Source organism: Euprymna scolopes, chromosome 19, assembly GCF_053919585.1.
Source record: "Euprymna scolopes isolate OS-2025 chromosome 19, ASM5391958v1, whole genome shotgun sequence".
NCBI lineage: Eukaryota > Metazoa > Mollusca > Cephalopoda > Sepiida > Sepiolidae > Euprymna > Euprymna scolopes.
This window is the reverse complement of record NC_136500.1, coordinates 115,624,464-115,649,352: the sequence shown is the minus strand read 5'-3', so window position 1 is coordinate 115,649,352 and position 24,889 is coordinate 115,624,464. Positions and strand designations below refer to the sequence as shown.

The window sequence follows — 24,889 nt, the reverse complement described above, 5'->3', positions numbered from 1 at the left end:
AAATTTCGTTGTAATCAATTTTTTTTGTAAATTGTGTTCCCCAAAACGAAAATAATCGAAAGAATAACATTCAACAATCGTATTTATATATAATAAACGAAAGTTTTTTTTTTAATAAAAATAAAATTTTATTAACAAAAACGAAAAAAGTCAATTTGGTATATTTTTTTTTTTTTTTTTTTTTTTTTACATGTTCAACTCACTGTTCACATTGGAAATGTCGACTTTCAAAAGGTTTTCGGGTATGCTTACAACGAATAAAGACCCCAATTTCCTCATGTTAAGAACGGCTTTCGGAATAGACCCCCCAACCTTGTCAGCATACTCGAAACCCGTAAACGTTGACATGTCGAATATGAACGATGAGTTGGACGTAATGTAAAAATGTACAGAATTTAAAACAGAATTTCTGTTCCATTTTTTACAACATCCGTAAAACAGAGCATTCTCCGCAAGTTTTACCAAAAATTTTGCCCCTCAAAAAAATAGTGGGTTTCAAATTGTAAAACATTTTAGCCATTTCGAGGAATGACTTGGAATTCTCCGCGGATATTCGTAAGTAGGTATAGAAATTCTATAGATACCCATTCCTTATAAGTACTTAAACGAATTATTTAAAAGTCTTTGTTAATAATACGTCGCGTTTCATCAAAAATAAACATGAAAATATATGGTGCTAGTGCAGAGAGTGATCCGCGCTATTTTTTTAAATCGTATTTCCACGTTTAATTAAAGTTTGGTTTTTTGGGTTTGTATTACTGTACACAGATTCGAAAAAGTTGTCAAAAAACAAATATATAACAAATAAATGTTATCAAAGGCAAGATAAGTTACTTTTCTACCAAACTGGATATAATTTTCGTGTTTTTATTCAATTTAACATGTTTATTCAGCTCGAAAAACATGCAGTGTTTACCGATGTATTGGAAAATTCAAGATGGCGTCTGATTCTCTCTTTAACACGGTAAGTTTAGGAAAAGGTGTTATAAATAAAAAGCTATACAAAATACTATTAAAAACCCGCCGAATATATGTCAACCTATGCCACGGTAACATATATTGAGCGAGTTTTTAACAGTATTTTATCTGGGTTTTTATTTATAACACCTTTTCCCAAACTTACCGTGTTAAAGAGAGAATCAGACGCCATCTTGAATTTTCCAATACATCGGTAAACACTGTTTTTCGAGCTGAATAAACATGTTACATTGAATAAAAACACAAAAAATATATCCAGTTTGGTAGAAAAGTAACTTATCTTGCTTTTGACAAAAAACAAATATATAACAAATAAATGTTGACAACTTTTTCGAATTTATGTGTACAGTAATACAAACCCCTAAATGATATTATTTCAGCACGGATCACTTTCTGCATGAGTACCAAAAATATATATGAAATGAGCGAATGCGTTTTGTTCCTATTTAAAATGCCTCCCCACGGGACAGTTAGACACCAGGGTCGTTTTTTAATGTGGAGAAAAGAAACAAAAATAAAAATTGTCTCAGTCGTGAAGGATTTCTCCTCCACTGACAGAACAAGAAACTGAAGTGCAGCATCTGAAGAACAGATACTACACTTTGGTCTGGACCCGAAGGCCCCCCCCCAAAAAAAACACTCTGAAATATAGTATTTATTTGCTTCCCCACTGAGCAAATTAGGCACAAGGCCGTTTTTTAATGTGGAGAAAGAGGGGGAAGGGAAAAGGGGACCAGCTCCCGAGAGGTGGGAAATGGGAGCTGGATAGTGATTTGCACATAGACCAGAAGATTGCCGCAAGGGCAATGGTCTTCGATTGCAGCATCTGCCGGAAAAGATACACTTTGATCTTGGCCTGAAGGCAACAAAAAGTGGCAAAACAAAAAAAAACTCTGAAATATACTTAACTCAGATAATGTAATATTATTAAATGGATTCGTCCAGTATTGCACACACTTCAATTACAGAAGGTGGGGGAGGGGGTTCACACGGTAAACGAAGGACTCCGTATTGCCGTGTACAACAAACTGTTTTAAAGAAAAATACCACTATTTACTTCTGATGTTTCAGATACTGCCAACATACGAGCATACACAAAATATACGTACATGGCGAAGTAAGACGTTTCCGAAGTGTTTTGAATTGAAAAATTTTTTTTTTTTTCTATAATAAAGTTGTGTTTTTTCATTTTTTGTTTTGCAGTCTTTATTAGAGTTGTGACAACATTCTTTTGACTCCAGTATATATCCGACACGGTAAGACTCAGTCAATAAACTGAGAACCACAGTCTATATAAAAACTATTAGATATTAACGGATACATACTTAAAAGTAAAAACAATGAAAAGAATATGCTGTTGTCACAACCCTAGTCTTTGCAAATCATCTTATCTCTTTTATTCCATATTTCTAACAGTTTTCGAAGAACATACATTTGTCGCTGCGCAGTCGTCGTCTTTTTTTTTTTTTTTTTAGTACGTCTTACATGTTTTTCGTTGAATAACGATTCAACGAAACACGTGTAAGACGTACTATAAAAAACAGGCATTTATATAAACATTAAAAAATTATGTGTAAATTATATCTTTTGATTTTCATATATATATATATATATATATATATATATATATATATATAATGCGTGTGTGTGTGTGTGTGTGTGTGTGTGTGCTAATGCACTTACTGATCCGCGCTATTTTTTTAAATCGTATTTCAAAGTTTTTTGGGTTTTTAAAATAAGGTTAAAGTACAGAAGAGGTACAAAACATCCTCCCCTCCCCATATTAAGAATGGCGTTTTAAATAATATAATTTCAGCACGGATCAATAAGTGCATGAGTACCATATATATATATATATATATATTTATATGGCACTGAGTGTGTGAGAGTTTATTCCGTATGAGCTCTGAAGCGATTGGGACGATTTTTTTTTTCAATTTCACACAAATGTACTTTGTGTTTGGGAATGTTCTTAGTTTTGTATGGGAATGCCTCCGATAAGTATCGAAAATGGATAAAAAAAAAAAAAGTCCGATTAAAGAAGGAACAGTCCGATTTTGACCAAAGTAAATACGTTTATATAGTCTAAGATTACAAGCGCATTCTAGAAGTTTTATCAGCGTACAAGCAGAAGGACCCGGCATATAAAAATCAACAGTAGGTTCTTTGATAAGACAGGGGCGCGTTCAAAATAAATCGAAGTGAACGATGATACTTGACTTTTGCATTTTAAACTTTAATTGAACCCATTACAGTAGAACCCCGGGATACAGCATTAAAAATTAGTCGCAAAGTACAGTACAGTATATAATTAAATAACATAACATCGTAACGCGGTGCAAATACAGTAACCAGAGGCAGGAAAAATCGCATTCCACATCGTAACCTGAAAAAAAAACTATCCTGGGGCCACCGTATCTCGAGGTTCTGCTTTATATAATCAACAGGTTCTCTACAGTGCAATGTACTGTGAACTAAATTATTGTAGGAAAGCTAGTTGAGCTTCCACCATGGTGGGTCTCCGACTAGAGCAGGCAGTCAATCGATTTGATTAAAAAATTGAGCGATTTCACCGTCAATACACAAAAAAAAAAAATTATAGGAGTGTGTGTGTATGTATATATATATATATATACCGTGTCAGGAGGTGATGAAAAAAATCCATAAACTGCTCGATCGTGGATGCGAGAGCTGAAGATACAATATTTATTACGACACTATATACATATTTCAAGGTCGTACCATTGGTTTCATTACGCCGAATCAACATAAGAGGTAGGAAAGAGTCAGCGCGCGCGCGTGTATATATATATATATATATATATATATATATATATATATATATATATATATATTACACACACGAGGTTCCTTCAATACGTTTCCAAACTTTTTTGTATAGGCATTTAAAATTGCCATAGACTCTTGAAAATTCAGTAGGTTATTGCTATACATCTTATGAGATAACTGGCAAATTTTTATGATTTCAAGTTCAAATGAACAGCTACAGCAGGAATTAGAATACACCTTACTAAAGCTCGATTGTCACGGTTGGTGAATTTTAAAATTGCAATCTAGACGTGAGGACACTTTAGAAAGACGATATACAATAAAATTGGAAAATTTCCACAAAAAATTATGGAACGCTTCAGACTGCTTTTAGACTATCTTACATGAATCGAGTATCTGTTTTTGAAAGACATACGAGATTCAAGGAAGGCAGGGAATCTGTGAGACGTGTGGGAGGAGTAACTCTGTTGCCAGGGACGCTGGAAAAATGGTGGGATCCTTCTGCCGCTTCAGAAGATATCTCAATACTGATGCAATTCTCTATCTGTATAAAAGCCAAGTACGTCCAAGGATGGAGTACTGCTGCCACATCTGGGCAGGAGCTGCTAAATACAGCCTATCCTGCCTTGACAGAGTACAAAATAGACTTCGTGGTTTAGTGGGGGATGCCCTTTTCTCTTCCCTGCAACCTCTCTCCCACAGAAGAGACGTTGCGAGCCTGTCTTTGTTTTATCGCTATTACCATGGCAGGTGCTCGTCTGAGTTCCAATCCCTCGTCCCCCCTCACCAATCTTTCACGAGAAACACCCGTCTGGCTGAAACTACTGTCAATAAGTTTCCCCACTCTTTATCTCTGCCTAAATCCAAACGTAGATTCCATGAGCAAAGCTTCTTTCTTAGAACTGCACGCCAGCGGAACTCTCTGCCGCTTGCGTGTTTCCCACCTGACTACAACTTGGACGTCTTCAAGTCCAACATAAACAAACTCCTGACAAACCGCCCCCTTAAGTAAGACACTATCAAAACCCCCAATACTAATGATTACTACAATACTATCTCATTGATTACTGTACACGCAATAACCCTTATCCCTGAGTGGCCTTCGGGCCTTGATAAGTGATGACCCCCATGTAAAAAAAAAAAAAAAAAGTAAGAACAGCAGAGTTGTGTCTTTAGAGATAATAAGTGCACAATTTAATGTCAGTGTGGGAACTGTACACACAATTATTTGCGAGGAACTGAAGATGCGGAAGATTTGCGTGAAGTTTGTCCCCAGGGTGCTCCATGCTTGTCCCAGACTATTCGACCAAGATGGGCATAAAGACAGTTCCTCGCCCTCCCTATAGTCCAGACCTTGTTCCCTGTGACTTTTGGTTATTCCCTAAGCTCGAGGAAAACCTCAGCGGTTGCCGTTATGAAACAAGCAGTACTTTTAAGTACTCCAAGGCGTCTCTATCGTGAAATATTTGAAGAGTAGAAAATGAATCTTGTGTTTACTTTCAATAGTCTCGTAACTTTCGATTCTTATTTTGTTTTAGTCGTCATATTTTATGAGCAATGTTTTTGGACAAAGGGGGAAAAATTGCTGTTTTCTGTTTTTTGTTGGTGAAATTTCCAGTTTCCCTTTCATAGTATTATTCTTCATTAAAAAAAAACTGTTCCGTCTGCCTGCTTCCCACCGGACTATAACTTGGATGTCTTCAAGTCCAACGTTAACAAATTCCTAATGAACTGCTCCCTTAAGTAAACACTTCATCAAATCTCCACACTAACGTAATGTACTTGCAATAACCCTTATCCCTGAGTGGCTTCCGGGCCTTGATAAGTGGTGATCACTGTAAAAAAAAAAAAAAAAAAAAAAAAAAAAATCTCATCAACCTTTAGTCTCGAATGATTTTAGCCTTGATAGGTGGTTACTCATTAGTTAAAGAATATGACAGGAAAAGTTCAATACAAAAATTGTGTAGATAAAATAAAATAAACATTTTTGCGTTAAAAAGTTTGAGTTTAGCAGAACTGTTGTTTAAACTATATTCAAAAAATTATAAAAATCTTATATATATAAGGCTGTCTGTCTGTCTCCACATTTTCAAACTATATCTCCTCCAAAACTAAAAGTCGCAGAGCGGTGCTAGAAGCCTCAAATATTTGGATTTTTGGGTTTGTATTACTGTACACACAGATTCGATGAAGTTGTCAAAAAACAAATATATAACAAATAAATGTTATCAAAAGCAAGATAAGTTACTTTTCTACCCAACTGGATATGTTTTTAGTGATTATATTTAATGTAACATGTTTATTCAGCTCGAAAAACATACAGTGTTTACTGATGTATCGGAAAATTCAAAATGGCGACCGACTCTTCCTCGGAAATGGTAAGTTTGGGAAAAAGAGTTATAAATAAAAAAAACCGTCAAAATACTATTAAAAACCCGCCGAATATATGTCAGGTAACATATATTGAGCGAGTTTCTAACAGTATTTTGTCTGGTTCTTTATTTATAACTCATTTTCCCATACTTACCGCCTCAAAGAGAGAGTCGGCTGCCATTTTGAATTTTCCGATACATCAGTAAACACTATGTTTTTCGAGCTGAATAAACATGTTACATTAAATATAAACACTAAAAACATATCCAGTTGGGTAGAAAAGTAACTTATCTTGCCTTTGATAACATTTATTTGTTATATATTTGTTTTTTGACAACTTTTTCGAATCTATGTGTACAGTAATACAAACCCGGATTTTTTTTTTTTTACAGACCGTTCTTTTATGGGTCTTTAGCTAAAATAGTTTTCAATGAGTCATAATTGCAAAAATCGTTATACATGTTGCATATTCATCTTAGTTTACTTTTAATCAGTTCATATGCGTGTCACGTTGGTACAGTGGTAACGTCACCAGCTTTGAATGCTACGGTTTTGCTTTCGGTTTCGATTTAAGCTGATGGCATCCAAATATTTTTTTCTTTACTTTTGAAATCACGGCTCTATGATAATATATACGAAATATGCCCTTTTCTCTTCCCTGCAACCTCTCTCCCACAGAAAGGACGTTGAGAGCCTGTCGTTGTTTTATCGTTATTTCCATGGGAAGTACTCGTCTGAGCTCCAATCTCTGGTCCCTCCTCGCCAATCTTTCACGAAAAACACCCGTCTAGCTGAAACCACTGTCAGTAATTTTCCCCACTCTTTATCTGTGCCTAAATCAAAACGTAGATTCCATGAACAAAGCTTCTTTCTTAGAAGTGCACCCCTGTGGAACTCGCTTTTGTTTGCCTGTTTCCCACCTGATTACAACTTGGATGTCTTCAAGTCCAACATAAACAAATTCCTGATAAACCGCCCCCTTTAGTAAGACACTATCTCCATTACTAACGATTACTACGATATTGTCCCACTGTACACGCAATAACCCTTATCCCCGAGTAGCCTCCGGGCCTTGATAAGTGATGACTTCCATGTAAAAAAAAAATGGACAAATTAAAAGATCATATTTAAGCGTATTTTACGATCGGGCAAAGCCCCCCCCCCCTAGTATAATAGAAAAAAAAAAAAAAAAAAAACCCTGCAGGAATCTAATATTTCGCTGTTTTTTTTTTTTATTTTTTTTTAACAACACTCAAAGTGAAACATGTGATATTTCCTTATTGTAGCCCAACAGCCCCAACACCTTCCTCCAAATCAGCCACACTCCCCAAAAAGTCGGACCTATACGAGAATGCCCCCCAATACGGTTTTTCATTTTTTTTAAATCTTTTTTTCTGACGACTATCATAGATTACAGACTTAATAAAAAAAATTTTGATAAAAAATAAGTTTAATGACTTAAGGGTGTTCTCTTTCTCGTTATAACGTTCTACTTATTTGCTCCCTGACTTACTAGCCATTTCTTTAACGACGTGTCACGTGATTAGTCACGATGAGATTGCCTTAACTTCTTTTACAACAAATGGTAAAAATAAATAAAAAATGTCCTCTACTGATCCCGAAATATATTTTAAATGTCTTTACCACGGGACCAATAAGCCGTTTTGTTTATTGTTGTTTTGTTTTAATCATCAAAGTTACATAAACACGAGAACTACGGGTAAATTTTTACGACGTGCCCCAGCGTATTATAAACACTCCAACCTCTCCATGTTAGGAACGGCTTTCGGAATACCCCCCCCCACCTCAAAAGTCATTCTTAACATGGGGAAGTTGGGGACGGGGGGGGGGAAGTTGGGGACGGGTGGGTGGGGGGGGGAAGTTGGGGACGTGGGGGGGGAAGTTGGGGACGTGGGGGGGAAGTTGGGGACGTGGGGGGAAGTTGGGGACGGGGGGGGGAAGTTGGGGACGGGGGGGGGGGGTATTCCGAAAGCCGTTCTTTATATGGGGGTGGTTGGTGTGTTTATACTGGGGTCGTAAAAAAAATACCGAACTACGTATGTACAGTAAGTTAAGGAGCAAGTAAGCAGAACGTTATGACGAGAAAGTGAACCCCCTTTTTAAAAGTCATTAAATTTATTTTTTATCGAAATTTTTTCTGCTGATACAATAGTTAAGCCTACAATCCATGATAATCGTCGGAAAAAAAAAAAAAAAAAAAAAGTGGGTGGGGGGGGCGCATTTTTAGGGAGGGCACTCTCGTACAGGTCCGCCAAAGGCGGACCTGTACGAGAGTGCCCACCCTTGAAAATGCGTGTTTTTTTTTTTTTTTTTTTTTTTTTTAAATTTTCTGACGATTATCATAGACTAACGACTTAAGTATCTATCGTATTAGCAGAAAAAAAAATGGGAGGAGGGGGGGGTAAAGGTGCTAATGCACTTACTGATGCGCGCTATTTTTTTTTTTTAATCATATTTCCAAGTTTAAAGTTTTTTTTTTTTATTATTCGATTGTAAGGTTAAGTACAGAATAAGTACACAACACAACTCACAACACCCATGTTAAGAATGGCTTTTTAAATAACATTATTTCAGCACGGATCAATACTGCATTGGATACCCCCAAAAAAAAATTAAAAAAAAAAAAAATAATTAAAGACTTTAAGAAGGGGGGGGTCACTTTCTTGTTATAACGTTCTAAGCACGTGACACGTCGGTTAAGAAGCGGGCAATAAGTCAGATAGCAAAGAAGAATATTATAACGAGAAAGGGTACTAGTGCACTTATTGATCCATGTTGAAATAACATTTAAAAAGCCATTCTTAACATGAGAGGGGGAGGGTGTTTTGTACCTATTCTGTACTTTAACCTGACAATTTAGTAAAAACAGATTTCTTAAAACTTTAATTAAACTAGAAAATACTATTTTAAAAAAAAAAAAAAAAAAAAAAAAAATAGCGCGGACCGATAAGTGCACGGAAATAGCACCCGAGAAAGTGAACCCCTTAAAAGTTATTAAAAAAATTTTTTTTTTAAATTAAAAAAAAAAAAAAAAAAAAAATTCAAAATTTTTTCTGCTATTATGATACTAAAGTTTTTAATCTATGATAATTGTCGAAATTTTTTTTTCTTTTTTAGTGTAAAACACGCATTTTGGATGGGGGCACTCTCGTACAGGTCCGCCAGGTATTTTGTCAGTTGAATGTAGATCAATGCTATGAGACGATTGGAAACAATAGACGAAAAGGGACGAATTTGATTCCTTAAAAAACTGCACTTTTACATAGCATGGTGCTTAAATATAAGGTACATTGCCAATGTACTACATTGGTTGTTTCAAATTTTTTTGTTATGAAAGTTAAACTGTACCGAAAAGTGTTTCTTGTTCCGATATCGGAGTTAAAGTCGATTCTCAAGCAAATTAAATTCGTAAATGCACACAGGGGGAAAAATGCGTAAACAACTGAAATATGTGAATAATTTTTAATTGAATCATTTCTCAATTAAGTTTATTATTCTTTACACAAAGATGGGTCAGTTTAACGTAAGGAATCCTCGAGGCAATCTGGATGGCTGAAAATTTTTACGAAATCTAACTTTTTTTTTTCTACATGTTATATGGCACCATTTCTTTAATACACACGCACTTAAAAAAAAAAAAAACTGTTTCGGGAAGGATCTGTCTATTTGAAAAACAATCGGTGTTAAGTAAACAAAATTCAAAAACAAACCACTATCATCAGAATCAAGTTGTCAAAAAAAAAAAAAAAAATGTACACACACGTGTACTTACTCACCTGCAACCCGGTACTTTGGTTCTATCTGTGTATAATATAATTATATTTTCCTTTTTTTCCCCAAAGAAAAAGTACACGCACTCGATAAACACACGAAATGTAAAATGCGGTTGTTAGTTGAAGAAGTGGATTAAAAAAAAAAAAAGTGAGGGAGAAAGAATGCAAGTCTTTCAACAAACTACGTGCGAGCATATGTCATTTTCTCCGCTTTATTTTTTTTTATTTTTTTTTTCAATCCTTTCTTTAAATAACTCAAATTAAAGTATTTTCTTCCTGCGTCTACTTCTCCCTCTCTCATTCCGTAAACAGCAGAATAACAAGAGAGACGTCAGTTACAGAGAGAGAGAGAGAGAGGAAGAGAAAGGCGGGGGTATTACTGCTTCTCCGGCCAAAGATTTAATATATTATAAATATCAAAGACTGTAGTTCTTGTTTGTGCACAGTACAGTGTGTACATTAGAGCTGACTCATTAGTAGCAGTAGTCACAAACCAGTAGGACATTATCATCAACACTGACTTACATTAAAACTAGCTGTGTGCTCTCTCAAACATACGAGTTAATTGAAAAAAAAAATAATAAAAATATGCCCCTCCCCGGACCTTCCACTTTTGAGTTTTTCACGCACTTTGTACTCAAAACACGCGTTTAAAATCTATTGTAAATAAAAGCAATATGTGACGACTCGTTTAATCTTAAAGAACTTCATTCTTTCTGTATTACATTTTTTTTTATTTATCATAACTCCCCTCCCCCCCAATCTACTCCGCTCCCACCAACAAAAATGAGATACTACTTTTTTTTTTTTTTTTTTTTGTACGATTATGTGCAAATCTTAAAACCCTTAAATCTTGTCGGATAGAAAACATATTTTAGAACTTATATAGTGGGGATCAGGACGTATATAAATTTAACAAAATTATTCCCCCATTTCGAAACCATGGTAACTTTTTAGGGCTGTTAACTAATAATGATGATACAGTGTAACCCGGATATAAGAGACTTCTCCGGTTTACACAGCTCTTTTATTTCAGGGTTACACTATAGTATAGTATAGTGTAACCCTGAAATAAAAGAGCTGTGATTTTCTCTGATCCCAAATTAGAGCCTGTGTATAGTGACTATACACAGGCTCTAATTTGGGATCAGAGAAAATCTCTTATCTTATATTTGGGTCTCTTATATCCGGGTTATACTGTGTGTGTGTGTGTGTGTGTGTGTATTACCAATAATCCTAAGTACGAATGGTAAGGTTGCAAAATCACACGTAATCGCATAAGAAAGCCCCTCCCCCCCCAAAAAAAAAAAAATATGCGCAGAATTTATCTTCTATAATTACAGCAAAAATGATTGATTAACTATACCTTAAAATGCTAAAATTGACCAGAAATGAGGCGGGGGGGGGTTATGTTAAATTTATATGGAACATTGATCCCCACTCTAAATTCTAAAATTCTTCTTTTACTTTCTACCAAGTTTTTAGGCCATTAACGCGTAACTCCTAAAAAAAAAAAAAAAAAAAAAAAAGGGGGTGTAATTCTTTGGAGGAGGTGATTCATTCTACAAGAACACTCGTTGACTGATATCATTTCTATATACTAATCAACCAAATTAGACTATTTGAACTCATTTTTTTTGTTTGTTTTCTTTTTAAATAAAGTTAAGTAGGTCTCATGTAGTAGTTTTTCAGCTGATTTTAACCGAGATTATTTCAATTTGTAAAATTATCCGGATTGAGAGAAGAAATAATAAAAACAAAAAAGAAATATCTTAAAAACATATGAAACTAGAGTTGGTTGTTATTTTTATTTATTTATTTATTTTCCTGATACAAATCAGTACGTCGGTGGTTTTGTTGCGGTAAACAAGCTTCTTATTCAATCCTGGGAGGTCCACCTTCTCAGACGTCACCTTTTCTTGGAGAAGAGATTAGTTTATTGTTGATCGCTTCAGGCGCCCCTACCGGGAAATGCCGACCAGACTTGCTCATGCATTTTTTTTTTTTTTTTTTTTTGTAAACCTGGCTACGCTTATCCTAGTGCTGCTGCTCTGGCTTCTCAAAACTACACCTGACCTTGTGTCTAATATGGCAAGGAGGTAGATAGTTAATTGTCTTTGGGCCATTTTATGCCGTAAAGTCGTAACGGTACGTTTGTTATTTTGTGTAATAATAATTTAACGCATAGACAGGTAATTCCACTCGTGGTGACAGTGGACCTGAAAGTGGTGGTAACGAAGGAGATGACCAGACACTTCCGAAAGCTCCCAAATTGGAGCCTCACCACCACTGAATGAAGTTCAACGTCATACCCGGGATGTTACGGGGACTAAAAGAGGAGATGAGAAAATTGATAGGGTTGAGAAATTAGGTTAGACAGAATAAAATATAAATAAAAGGTAGAAAGGGATAGGAAAGATAGACTTTCCATAGATGAGGTAGTGTCGAGCGATCGAACACCTTGCTCAAGAGTGTTCGCAATAGTTTAGCTTCATTTTTCCGGGCGCCGCAACAGCAACACTAAAAGGAAAAGGGATATACGGACGTTTTTTTTTTGTTTTTTTTTTAGCTCCAAAGTTATATTTCTTTCCATATTTCGAACAATAAATAAAGAGGATGAAAACTGAGAAATAATTACCCTTTCATAGGTGTTTAAGCTCCCAAAATAATATGGTGATTTTCGGGTTTGTATTACTGTACACATAGATTCGAAAAAGTTGTCAAAAAACAAATATATAACAAATAAATGTTATCAAAGGCAAGATAAGTTACTTTTCTACCTAACTGGATATATTTTTCGTGTTTTTATTCAATGTAACAATGTAACATGTTTATTCAGCTCGAAAAACATGCAGTGTTTACCGATGTATTGGAAAATTCAAAATGGCGCCCGACTGTCTCTTTAACACAGTAAGTTTGGGAAAAGATGTTATAAATAATAAACTAGACAAAATACTATTAAAAAAACAACCGAATATATGTCAACTTATGTCACGGTAACATATATTGAGCGAATTTCTAACAGTATTTTGTCTAGTTTATTATTTATAATACCTTTTCCCAAACTTACCCTCTCCGAGAGAGAGAGAGTCGGCCACCATTTTGAATTTTCCAATACATCGGTAAACACTGCATGTTTTTCGAGCTGAATAAACATGTTACACTGAATAAAAACGCAAAAAATATATCCGGTTAGGTAGAAAAGTACAGTAAAACAAACCCTGATTTTCTTGCCTCCCCTTTTTTTACGGAGAAAGAAAAAGGGTTGTACATAATTTTTGTAGAACAATAAGGCTTCATAATGTGTGATTATAGATTTTGATAGTACCTATTTACAATGGCTCCCTACGGGACAGCTAGACACCAGGGTCGTTTTTTAACGTGGAGAAAAGGTACAAAAATAAAAAATTGTCTCAGTCGTGAAGGACTGCTCCTGCTCCTCCACCGAAAGAGAACAAGAAATGGAAGTGCAGCCATCTGAAGAACAGATACTACACTTTGATCTTGATCCGAAGGGCGATATTTATTTGCTCCCCCACCGAGCAAATTAGGCACAAGGCCGATTTTTAAAGTGAGGAGTGAAGGGGAGGGAAAAGGGGACCAACTCCCGAGAGATGGGAAATGGGAGCTGGATAGTGATTTGCCAGCTGGCCCAAGTAGGGTTGCCCCTACATGGACCAGAAGATTGCCACAAGGGCAATGGTATTTGCTTGCAGCATCTGCCGGAACAGATACTACACTTCCACTTTGATTTTGGCCCGAAAGGCGCTTATTTATGTTTTTGCCAAGGAAAAAAAATGACTAGAAAGTAGGAAGGTGCTATATTGATGTTTGTGATTTGCGTGTGTGATGGCGAGTTTGATGCGTTTTGTGTAAGTGTTCACGATTGAATGTGTGTGCAAGACTGCAAGTGTGAACAAAATTAACAAACAAGAGCTTGTGTACTCATCGGCTTTTTGTTTTGTGTGAACAGATATTTTAAAAATAGGGAAAAAGAAAGAAAGGAAAGAAGACGTGTATGAGAGAGAGCGCGCACAAAAATAAAATGAGAGAAAGAAAAGTGAAAAAAAAAAAAAAAAGAGTGAGTGAGAAAAGGGAGCACGCGCGCGGAGAAACACACACGTTTCTAGTTCGACTATTCTTAAATTGCGTGACGTGCATTTTATAACACTATTCAATTCTAAAGAAAACAATAATAAAAAGCACCTTTATTACTTTGTAGTAATATTTACTTAGTGTGGGATTGTTAGTAGCAGCAGCAGTGAACGTTGTTTTTACGTTTCAACACTCAATTGGACAAAAGCGAAAATCATCATGTTCTTTCAATCACTAACACGAAAAAAAAAAAAAAATGTTCCGTAGTTATAGGTGTATCTGAATTTTTGTAGGAATTTTTGACACCCCTAACACGAAACTGCGAATAAAATATAAAAAAACTCGTAATTTCTCTTTTAAAAGTGGTTTGTTTATTTTCTTCCAAAATAAACTATTAAAGTTGTATAAAAAATAATAGAAATTTGTTTATGTTTTAAAAAACAGTAATGAAATTAATTGAATTTTACGAGTTCAGTATTTTTCAATTTTTAAACTTTAAAAATCTATCAAAATTTTTCTATCGATTCTATTTTTACGATATTTTCAGGGTCAATGTGAAATTTTATGCTCTTTCCAATAAACCGAATATAATATTTTAGACAAACGTTTTTTTTTAATTCACGCCCCCCCCCCTATTTTGAAATGTCTATTAAAAAGTAAATAATTAATTTATGTGCCAAAGTTTTATATATCACAAATTGAAGATAAAAGATCAATAAATAATATCTCCAAATTTAAAAAAAAAACAAAAAAAAAACAGTATTTTGGAAATTTACCTGCAAATTCCGAAGTTTAACCCCCCCCCTTTTTTTTAACCACGTTGTTTGTAATTTGTTTTATTTTTAATGAAACCTTGGTCCTTGCCCCTTTAACTGAAAAAAAAAAAAAATTACGGTTTGAATTACATTTTTCGAGTAGCTATAAGCTTGGAAAGACAGGGGGTCGAATTAATCCCCCCATTTTGAAATGTCTATTAAAAAGTAAATAATTTATGTGGCAAAGTTTTATATATCACAAATTGAAAATAAAAGATCAATAAATAATATATTCTAATTTAAAACAAAATAAAAAGTTTTTTTTTTTAATTTCCTGTAAAGTCCGAAATTTAAAACCATTTTTTTTTAAACCACGTTGTTTGTATTTTTTTTAATGAAACCTTCGTCCTTGCTCCTTTAATTGAAAAACAAATTAGGGTTTGAATTACATTTTTCGAGTAGTTATAAGCCTGGAAAGACAGGGGGTCGAATTATTCAATATTTTTCACGAAGTTTCTGACACACCTACCGTAGTTATGCATACGGACCGTGCTATATTTTTTTTTTTAGATATAATTTTCAACTTAAATTCAATTTTTACCGGTATCTTTTAATTTATTAAATTATTAGGTGAAAGTATAGAATAGTTACAAAAAAAAAAAAAAAACCCCAAAAAAACTCCTCTCTTTATGTTAAGAATGGGTTTCTGAATAACGTTATTTCAGTACGGTCCGTATTCTGCATAAGTACCAAATGCTCATTTCCAAATAATCGTACGCACTATAAAACCATAATATAGCGGTTTTTTTTTTTTTTTTTATTTATTATTCTCGTTTCTACTTTTCTTTCACAATTAACACACGTGCGTACATAATATCCAGCCTAGGTCCTATGAGATCGAAAAGCTTTCAGCTAGTAGCAACGAAGCTTTGAACTCTTAAACAATACGATAAAATATACACACCATTGAACAAACGCATGTACACGGCTTTTACAGGTACTCCCTCAGTCCCTCACTAACAAAATAGGCACGCTAATAAACACACTTCAACGCACACGGTGCCAGCCAAAATAAACATTTCTACTCAACTCTTTACACGCTTAATAACGCTTTCACTCGAAAAGTTTCTGGAGCTCTCATCCATTACCAACACTTAACTTTGCATTATGTTAACAAATTGTACAGAAAATAATTATATTCTATGGATGGACTTCCTTATTGTTTCATTAGCGCTTCTACACTATCAGGACGCAATTTTGTAGTCGATAAATGGAGTTTTCAGATTAAAAACAAAAAAAAAACGAACAATGGTTTCTATTGATTTTTTTGTCAATTCTAATAAATTACAATGTTAGCTTCCAAATTATGCAGTCGAAATTACCTGAATATTACTGAATTAAAAAAAAAAAAACTTTAATCGTGTTAGCAGGTAAAAAATTGCGGCCATCTTGTTTAAATCGAAACTGAAAATTATCTCCCTTTTGGATTCAGTGTCTTACGATCGTTTTCTCATCAAATTCTATTTTTTGTTTTCTTTAATAAATAATTTTCTACCTTATCGATTTTCGTAATTTTTGGATATAATCATCTTAAAAAAAATATGAGGAATACGTAGTAGATACCATTGTTTTCATGTGAAATTCAGTAGTGTGACCCGGATATAAGAAAAACGGATATAAGAAAGATTTTCTCTTGTCCCCTAATTAGAGCTTGTGTTAATGTACAGAGTAACCCGGATATAAGAAAACCCCCGGATGTAAGTGTAACCCGGATATAAGAGAGCTGTAGTGTGAGGGGAAAGAAGTCTTTTATCAGAGTCACATTGTATAACGATTTCCGAAATTTCGCCCCAATAGTGTAGAAGCGTTGTTTCATTTGTTACATCCTATTCTCAACAGGTTATGTTCCTATTTACAATGCCTCCCCACGGGGCAGAGTTAGACACCAGGGTCGTTTTTTAACGTGGAGAAAAGGAACAAAAATAAAAATTGTCCCAGTTGTGAAGGATTTCTCCTCCACTGACAGAGAACAAGAAATTGAAGTGCAGCATCTGAAGAACAGATGGTATTTATTTGCTCCCCTACCGAGCAAATTAGGCACAAGGCCGATTTTTAATGTGAGGAGTGAAGGGGAAATGGGGACCAGCTCCCCGGGGAGTAGGGGAGCTGGATAGTGACGATTGGTATGAAGGGTTGCCCCTACATTGACCAAGGTCTTATATGTGGGGTCGCCCCCACATATGGTCTTTGCTTGCAGTATCTGCCGGAACAGATGGTATTTATTTGCTCCCCCACCGAGCAAATTAGGCACAAGGCCAATTTTTAATGTGAGGAGTGAAGGGAGGGGGAAGGGGAAAAGGGGACCAGCTCCCGAGAGGTGGGAAATGGGAGCTGGTTAAAGGTCAGGTATGTGGGGTTGCCCCCACATCAGGTCTTTGCTAGTCATAGCTTGCAGTATCTGCCGGAACAGATACTACACTTTGATCTTGTCCCGAAGGCCAAGTCAACAGGTTATGTTAAAAGTCACTTTTCATAGTAAATGAAATGAAATGAAATGAAATGAATTTGAGACATGTTTGCATCCTAATCATTGTCAAGTTAAACCCAGAGAGACGCCAATAGGTAAAAAAGAAAAAAAAAGTGGCCACAAATAACCAACAAATAAACTATCAACAAGTACACTTGATAGGAACATTCCAATTGCATTAATATATATATATATATATATATATATATATATATATATATATATATATATATATTATGCCCTAGGTTAGTGAAAGAAATCCTTTTAAACTGAGGCAATTAAAGTTTTTTTTTTCCTCATACGGAGTGCTCGGTTTGAGGAGCTGGATATCCTCCACGAGAAAGTAAGTAAACTGTGACTTATATAAATAGAGACTACGTCTGTCTGTCAGTCCGCCAGTCAATCACAATTTTTTAATGTAATAACTGTACCACAGAGTTTTTCTCATATCAGGAATCTTAACTAGTTTTAGAAATAAAAACATTGTATCAATAGTAAATAATAAATTCCCAACAAACAAGTGAAGCCTGCATGGTTCCCCGTGGGTGTACAGTGAACGAGGCATAATAAAAATGACTAAATTCAGCATTGCCACCCCCCTCTCCCATTTAGCCCCAAAAAGTCTCTAGGTGTCGTCAAATCCTGGTGAAAATGAACAAACTGTGCAGTTTTAGGCTTTAACATATGTAAATTTGAGTTCTGCACCATGCAAAAAATGAAATGACTTTGTCCATCATTGCCCTCACCCCCATTTAGTCCCAAAAGTCCCTAACATATTTAAATTTGAGTTCAGCACCATGCAAACTGCTAAATAGACATACACAGAAAATTTTGGACAAATATGGTAAAATAGTCAAAAAAAAAAAAAAAAAAAAAAAAATTTTATTAGCCCTAAAAGAGACCCTGGAACACACCCAAGAGTTATCGCAAAGTATAGACAAACAAAATTATATAGAAATCAGTTAGTTACAACTTTTCAGAAAGTTTTATAAAAATTTAAGGCATCAATTTTTTTTAATAAGCACAAAAGTGTCAATTTTGGTCATTTTAACCTAAAAAGAAAAATCCGTTCTGTTACTTTTTTTACTCATATCATGTTTAATGTTTGTGCTAAACTTCAAACAATTCCAAGGCGTAGTTATTGAGAAAAATGCGGACAGGGTGAATTTACCGGTCCACCCTCCTTTTGTCGGGGGGGGGGGGCAATAAAGCGATGGCCGGAAATCGAAATCTTGAGATCCTCAATCTAAGGTTCTATTAACTGACCTATTAAAACTTTCTTATTAATAGAGCTTAAAATATTACCTTTATAAAATAAGTATAGTTTTGAAGTGACGTCATAGATTTGCTTTACGTCATAAACGATAACAAAAAATAAATGAATTGGTCAACATTATCAAATCACTATTTTAATAGCATATTTTCATTCGTCATGATACATTCCTTTCGGACATTACCTCCTTTTGGAGTGGGGGAGAGGGTCAGTGTATTCGTTCTTCGCGATAATATCACCCCAAGATCAAAGTGTAGTATCTGTTCTTCAGATGCTGTACTTCAATGTCTTGTTCTCTTTCAGTGGAGGAGAAATTCTTCACGATTGAGAGTTTTTATTTTTGTTCCCTTTCTTCACATTAAAAAAAAAAAAAAAAAAAAAAAAAAAAAAAACTACCCCGGCGTCTAACTCTGCCCTCGTGGGGAGGCATTGTAAATAGGAACATCACCTTAAGAATACATCTACTTTTTGGGGAATGGAGTTGATAGTGTACTATGTATTTTGTTGTCATATCCTCCTCCTTAACCCGAAGTCAAATATCATGGTGCAAAAATCATCGCCCAAGCAGTTTTTAAGAAGTCAGAGTGGCACCTCTTTAGGGGCGAGGTCTTATTCTCTCTACCTTCCGACCTTGTGTCATATCTTACTCCAGTCTCTCTGCAACTTCTTGACTGAATATACCAGTCAAGGTTTCCTTCTCAACACTCTTGCCTCCCCTCTTGTGAAGTGGAGTTTCTTTATTGCTAACTGACTGAGGCGCTCCAACCGTGAATACCAACGGGGCTGTCCAAGCAATTTTTAAGAGGTCAGAGTGCCCCTTCTTTAGATGCGCTGTCTTATTCTTCCTACCTTCCGGCCTTGTGTCACACCTACCTGCGGTGGGTAGAAAATAAATGCCCACTCATTATGTCCTCCTTTGGGGGCGTCAGTATATGAAGTTTGTTCACAATTATCACCCTTGTCTAGCAAAAATATGCGATCGGAGGGAGAATATATTTTCTAGTTTTAGAAGATTCTAAAATGTTTTAAAATGATAATGAGAAAATAACCTTCGATGGAATTAAATGTGAATTATTTGACGATTTGTACGAAAAAAAAAAAAAAAAAAAAACGAACCTCTTCGTTCACCTTTATCATAGGAACCATTTACACGTCATACTTATTATTTCGCTAGGTTTTAGTTTAAATTTCCGAAGGACTTCGTTCATTTAAAATTTTGGCACTCATGCAGAGAGTGAACCGTGCTGAAATAATAACATTATTTAAAAAGCCATTCTTAACATGGGGAGGGGAGGATGTTTTGTATCTATTCTGTACTTTAACCTTACAATCGAATAAAAAAAAACATCACAAAACTTTAATTAAACGTGGAAATACGATTTTAAAAAAATAGCGCGGATCACTTTCTGCGTTAGCACCAACATTTTGTAGTTTTGCCCTGAAACTTAATTTTTAGGCTTGAAATCGAACTTCAATCCAATATTTGGGTTTGTTATATTATACACATACATTCGAAAAAGTTGTCCAAAAAAATACATAACAAATAAATGTTATCAAAAGGCAATATAAGTTACTTTTTTACCTAACTGGATAATTTTTTAGTGTTTTTATTTAATATAAAATGTTTATTCGGCTCGAAAATCATACAGTGTTTATAGATATATTTGAAAAAGACAAATGACGGCGAGGTCTCTGTTGAATACGTTTAGTTTGGGAAAATGAGTTAAAACTAAAAAATTATACAAAATACCGTTAGAAGCTCACCCAATATATGTTACCGTGACATAAGCTGACATATATTGATTGAGCTTCTAGCAGTAGTTTGTATAATTTAATAAAATTTTCCTATTTACCCACCCCCTCAACCACCACGATCAGAAGGGTAGAGTTAGACCAGGACCACTGAGATATAGAAGGCCTGTTAACTCAAAAATGCCTGCAGACAATGTAGGTAAGATTTGTCGAACTGTTACTGTCGATACTATATGATGGCATTTTAAAAAAGAGCATTAAAACACGTTAAAAAAGAAAAAGGAACCCAATTCGATTAATACTGAAATTGAACTTTATTCAATATAAAATATAAATATTATCTATGTAAAATTAAGTAATTTTAAAGCAATATACAATCTAATACTGATAAAACTGAATTATGAATTTAGGGAAAAAACAATTAAAGAAACATAAAACAAACAATTCTTGGCCTTCGGGACAAGATCACAGTGTAGTATCTGTTCTGATGCTATAATTCACCTTTTCTGTCCTCGGCCGGCGGAGGAGAAATCCTTCATGACTGAGACAATTCTAATTTTTGTTTCTGTTCAGAGTGCCCCTTATTGGGGAGCTAGATTTTTCTCACAAGATTATATGTTGAAATATTTTAATAACTATTACTTTTAATACAGAAATTACATTTAAGTTTTGGTTTTCTTTTTTTCCCCGTGTTTTTCATCAAACCGTGTAGTGTATTTTCATCAGTTACATGGTTAGGAATCCTGTACTCCGCTATAGTCTTCATTTTCATATCAGTGCAGAATACATGAATACGGAAATGAAGTTCACATAACTACTAAAAGACAATCATACTATAATGTGAATATTGGTTAAAAACTAAGAAAATATAGTAAATATCTACGATATTAAATCAGGGTAATGGTGAATTTGAGAGAGGACATTATTATAATTATTATTACTACTATTATTATTATTACTATTATTACTATTATTATTATTATTATTATTATTATCATTTCACTCACTAGGAGTTGTCTCACAGGCCATCACCAGTGATCGCTCACTGGCAGTAACATGTGGTTTGCTGGAGACCGCGTGACAAGTCTCCCCAGATTTCCAATGTTCTCCACCTCTAGACCACTTGTGCAGATGATTGCACGTTATCGCAACAGCCGTTTGCCATTGATTTCTCGTTGGCATCGGCCATTGGTGTTTCCTGGGGGTGTGAATGACAAAATGCCTTCCCAAGGTACCAGATTTTAACTGTATACTTCCAGTGGGGGTCTCTCCCATCTCGGACTTTCCATCCTCCCTGATTCTTCACAACTAGTTGGTGTGGCGCCAGTCGATATCATCTACAGTTTTTTTTTTGTTGGCACTTCACGAAGAAATCGGACCCTGCGTAAACTGGTTTTAATTTAATGGCTGCTTCCTGAGGTTTTCTTTCACTTTCTTCGTATATATCTCATACACTTTTTTTATAATCGAGCATGTATTTTATTTTTTGAATTGTTTTTATTTCTTTAATTAAATTTTATTCATATTTTTATTTTGCGCTTGTTTTTATTTTATTTTCATTTTGTTTTAATTTATTTTATAAAATATTTTCCACACTAAATATTTTTATTTTTTGTTAAATTTATTTTTTCAAATAATGTTTTTGGCCTTTTTTCCCCCTCAAATAGTATCTTCAAAAAATTTTTCGTGATTAAATAAACCAATCAAAACCTTTTGCGTATGCACTTTTTAGGGAGCAACCATTAAATTAAAACCCGTTTACGCAGGTCCACGTTCCCCGTGAAGTACCTTTTTTTTATTATTATTGTTGTTGTTATTATAATAATATCAATAATAATGGTGCTTGTGCAGTGTACGCACCAGGCTATATTTTAGACAGGATTTTCAAGTTAAATTAAATTTTTGATACCTTTATCATTAAATTGTTAGGTGAAAGTGCAGAATAGTTAGAAAGCCCCCTCCTGTTAATAATGGCTTTCTAATTAACATTATTTCAGCACGGTGCGTACAACATTTATTTTTAAGATAAACCACAAGAAAATGTGTTAATTAAAATTTAATGTACTCTTTATTTTTAGTTCATATCAAAACTTTAATTAAAACTGATTAGTTAATGAATTTTTAAGATGAATTTGTGTTTGTATGTCTCGGGAAAGAACAAAATCCCTTTTCCATTTCCCATTTCAGTCATGTAAACTATTTACAGATATAATGTCATAAAACAAACAAAAACTTTTAAGTTTTAAATAATTTCAAAGAAATAAATTATGTCCGGTGCTAAAATATTGAATTCATTGACCGTTTTAGTTTAAAAAAAAAAAAAAAAAAAACTGTCACAAAAAATGCTTCTAACTTTAAAATATTTGGAAATACTCAATGAAAAGTTTTATTTATTATTAAAAGAACGGACTTAAAATATTCTCATATAAAAATTGTTTGTTTTGCTGTTTAAAAAATAAATAAAATGAAATATTCAACTTCCTTCGATAGATATAAAAATTCAAAAACAACCCACTTACTGTTATATTTTGTTAGATTAAAATCATCCCAATGTGCAATTATATAATTATCCAAATGGAGAATTGTTTTTTCTCTTTAAGAGAATAAAAAATATAATTATAACAGCCACAAATATAAGGCAACGAAAAATATATTTTGTAGCCAGGTGGTTGAATACCGGAAGCTTTAAGCACCTTCGTGCCTTTACCTACATGTTGGTCTGGTAATGACATCATGCTGTCATGTTCATTGGCCTGCTCTCTCGGTAGCCGTGGTTAGACACAACGTCGGGTTTTAATATGAGAGAAAATCCATCTCACCATAATGAGTCACTCTGGATTGGAACAAAAATTAAAATTGTTTTCGTCTAGAACAGGGGTCCCCAAACCTATCGACCAGGGGGGATATATTGCTGAATTTTTAGAGCTACGCAAGCAAAAAAAAAAAAAAAAATGATCTGGACGTTTTTTTTTTATACTGTTTTGCTTATTATCTTTACTTTTTTAGTGAAACTCGTTTTCCAAAACCGCATTCGTTTTAATCACTTCCTGAACAAAAAAACACCACATTATTTGCACACATTTTTCATTTAAAAAAAAAAACAAAAAAAAACAGAATATTTTTGTTTCCCATAAGAGCTCCGCGGGCCAAATTACAGACTTTGGCAGGCCGGATCTGGCCTGTGGGACCGTTAGGTGTGTCAGAAATTTCGTGAAAAATAGTGAATAATTCCACCCCGTCTTTCCAAGCTTATAACTCCTCGAAAAATGTAATTCAAGCCCTAATTTTTTTTTTTTTTTTTTTTTTCAATTAAAGGAGCAAGGACCAAGGTTTCATTAAAACAAGCAAAAAAACAAACGTGTTTTTTTTTAAAAAAAAAGGTTTTAAACTTCGGACTTTACAGGTAAATTTCTAAAAAAAACTACTTTTTTTTATAAATTTGAATATATTATTTATTATCCTTTTCTCTTCAATTTGTGATATATAACACTTTGGTGAGTAAATTAATTATTTACTTTTGAATAGACATTTCAAAATGGGAGGCGTGAATTATTCGACCCCCCTGTCTTTCCAAGCTTATAACTACTCGAAAAATGTAATTCAAGCCCTAATTTTTTTCCCTTGCTTGTGAATTTAAAAAAAAAAAACGTTTGTCTAAAATATTATATTCGGTTTATTGGAAAGAGCATAAAATTTCACATTTCCCTGAAAATATCATAAAAATAGAATCAATAGAAAAATTTTGATAGATTGTTAAAGTTTAAAAATTGAAAAATATTGAGTTAGTAAAATTCATTACTGTTTAAAAAAAAATATTTCTATTACTTTTAAAACAGCTTTAATTGTTTATTTTGGAAGTATAATCCATAAAGAAAATAAACAACCCACCTTTAAAAGAGAAATTACGAGTTTTTTATATTGTATTCGCAGTTTCGTGATAGGGGTGTCAAAAATTCCTACAAAAGTTCTGATACACCTAGCGGACCGTAGTTTGGAAATTCCTGGTATAGAAGAATCTCTTCTTCAAAGACTGCTGCATAAATTTAGACAACTTTTTATGGAAGGCAAAATAGTTACATATAAAACGGAAAGCTTCATAATTAGAAAGTAATGAAAAAGATGAATGTGTCACGAACTGAAATATTTGTAACGCTTGTCTTCAGAATCGAAACTGTTTACGTAACGACTACCAACCTATGGGAACCTGTTTGAAATTAGCATTAACATTAAATATTGATTCTGCACTTTTTTTTATTGTAGAAAATGCTACGTCAAAAAAAAAAAAATCATCTTAATCATAAACAAAAAAAATTGGTTCCACGTCTCTATATTGCCACTAAGTGACCCGAAGTTAATAATTATTTTACATAATAATTAATATAAGAACATGATTCCAAACTTTAAAATCTTCAATCTATATATTAATACGATAGCGTGTGTTATTTTGTGTGTCACGCTTACATCTGTTTTCTTTCGAGTGACTGTCGTTTAATTGTTATGACCTTCCATTTCTTGTTAATAAATAATTTTCCCAAGAATTCTTCATAAATTT

General features: G+C 34.1%; 1 protein-coding gene across 2 annotated transcripts in view; it reads right to left on the bottom strand.

Moving 5' to 3' along the window:
- The window catches only part of LOC145239890 (uncharacterized), a 576,000-nt gene that overhangs the window by 534,801 nt on the left and 16,310 nt on the right, over window positions 1-24,889 (bottom strand). The window contains exon 1 of one of the 2 annotated variants that reach the window (XM_080103507.1): window positions 9,939-10,666. The exons of the other annotated variant lie outside the window; for it this stretch is intronic. The gene's annotated coding sequence lies outside the window, so the exon portion shown is untranslated. Of the gene's footprint in view, window positions 1-9,938; window positions 10,667-24,889 lie in introns of those variants that run through there. 2 annotated transcript variants of the gene reach the window in all.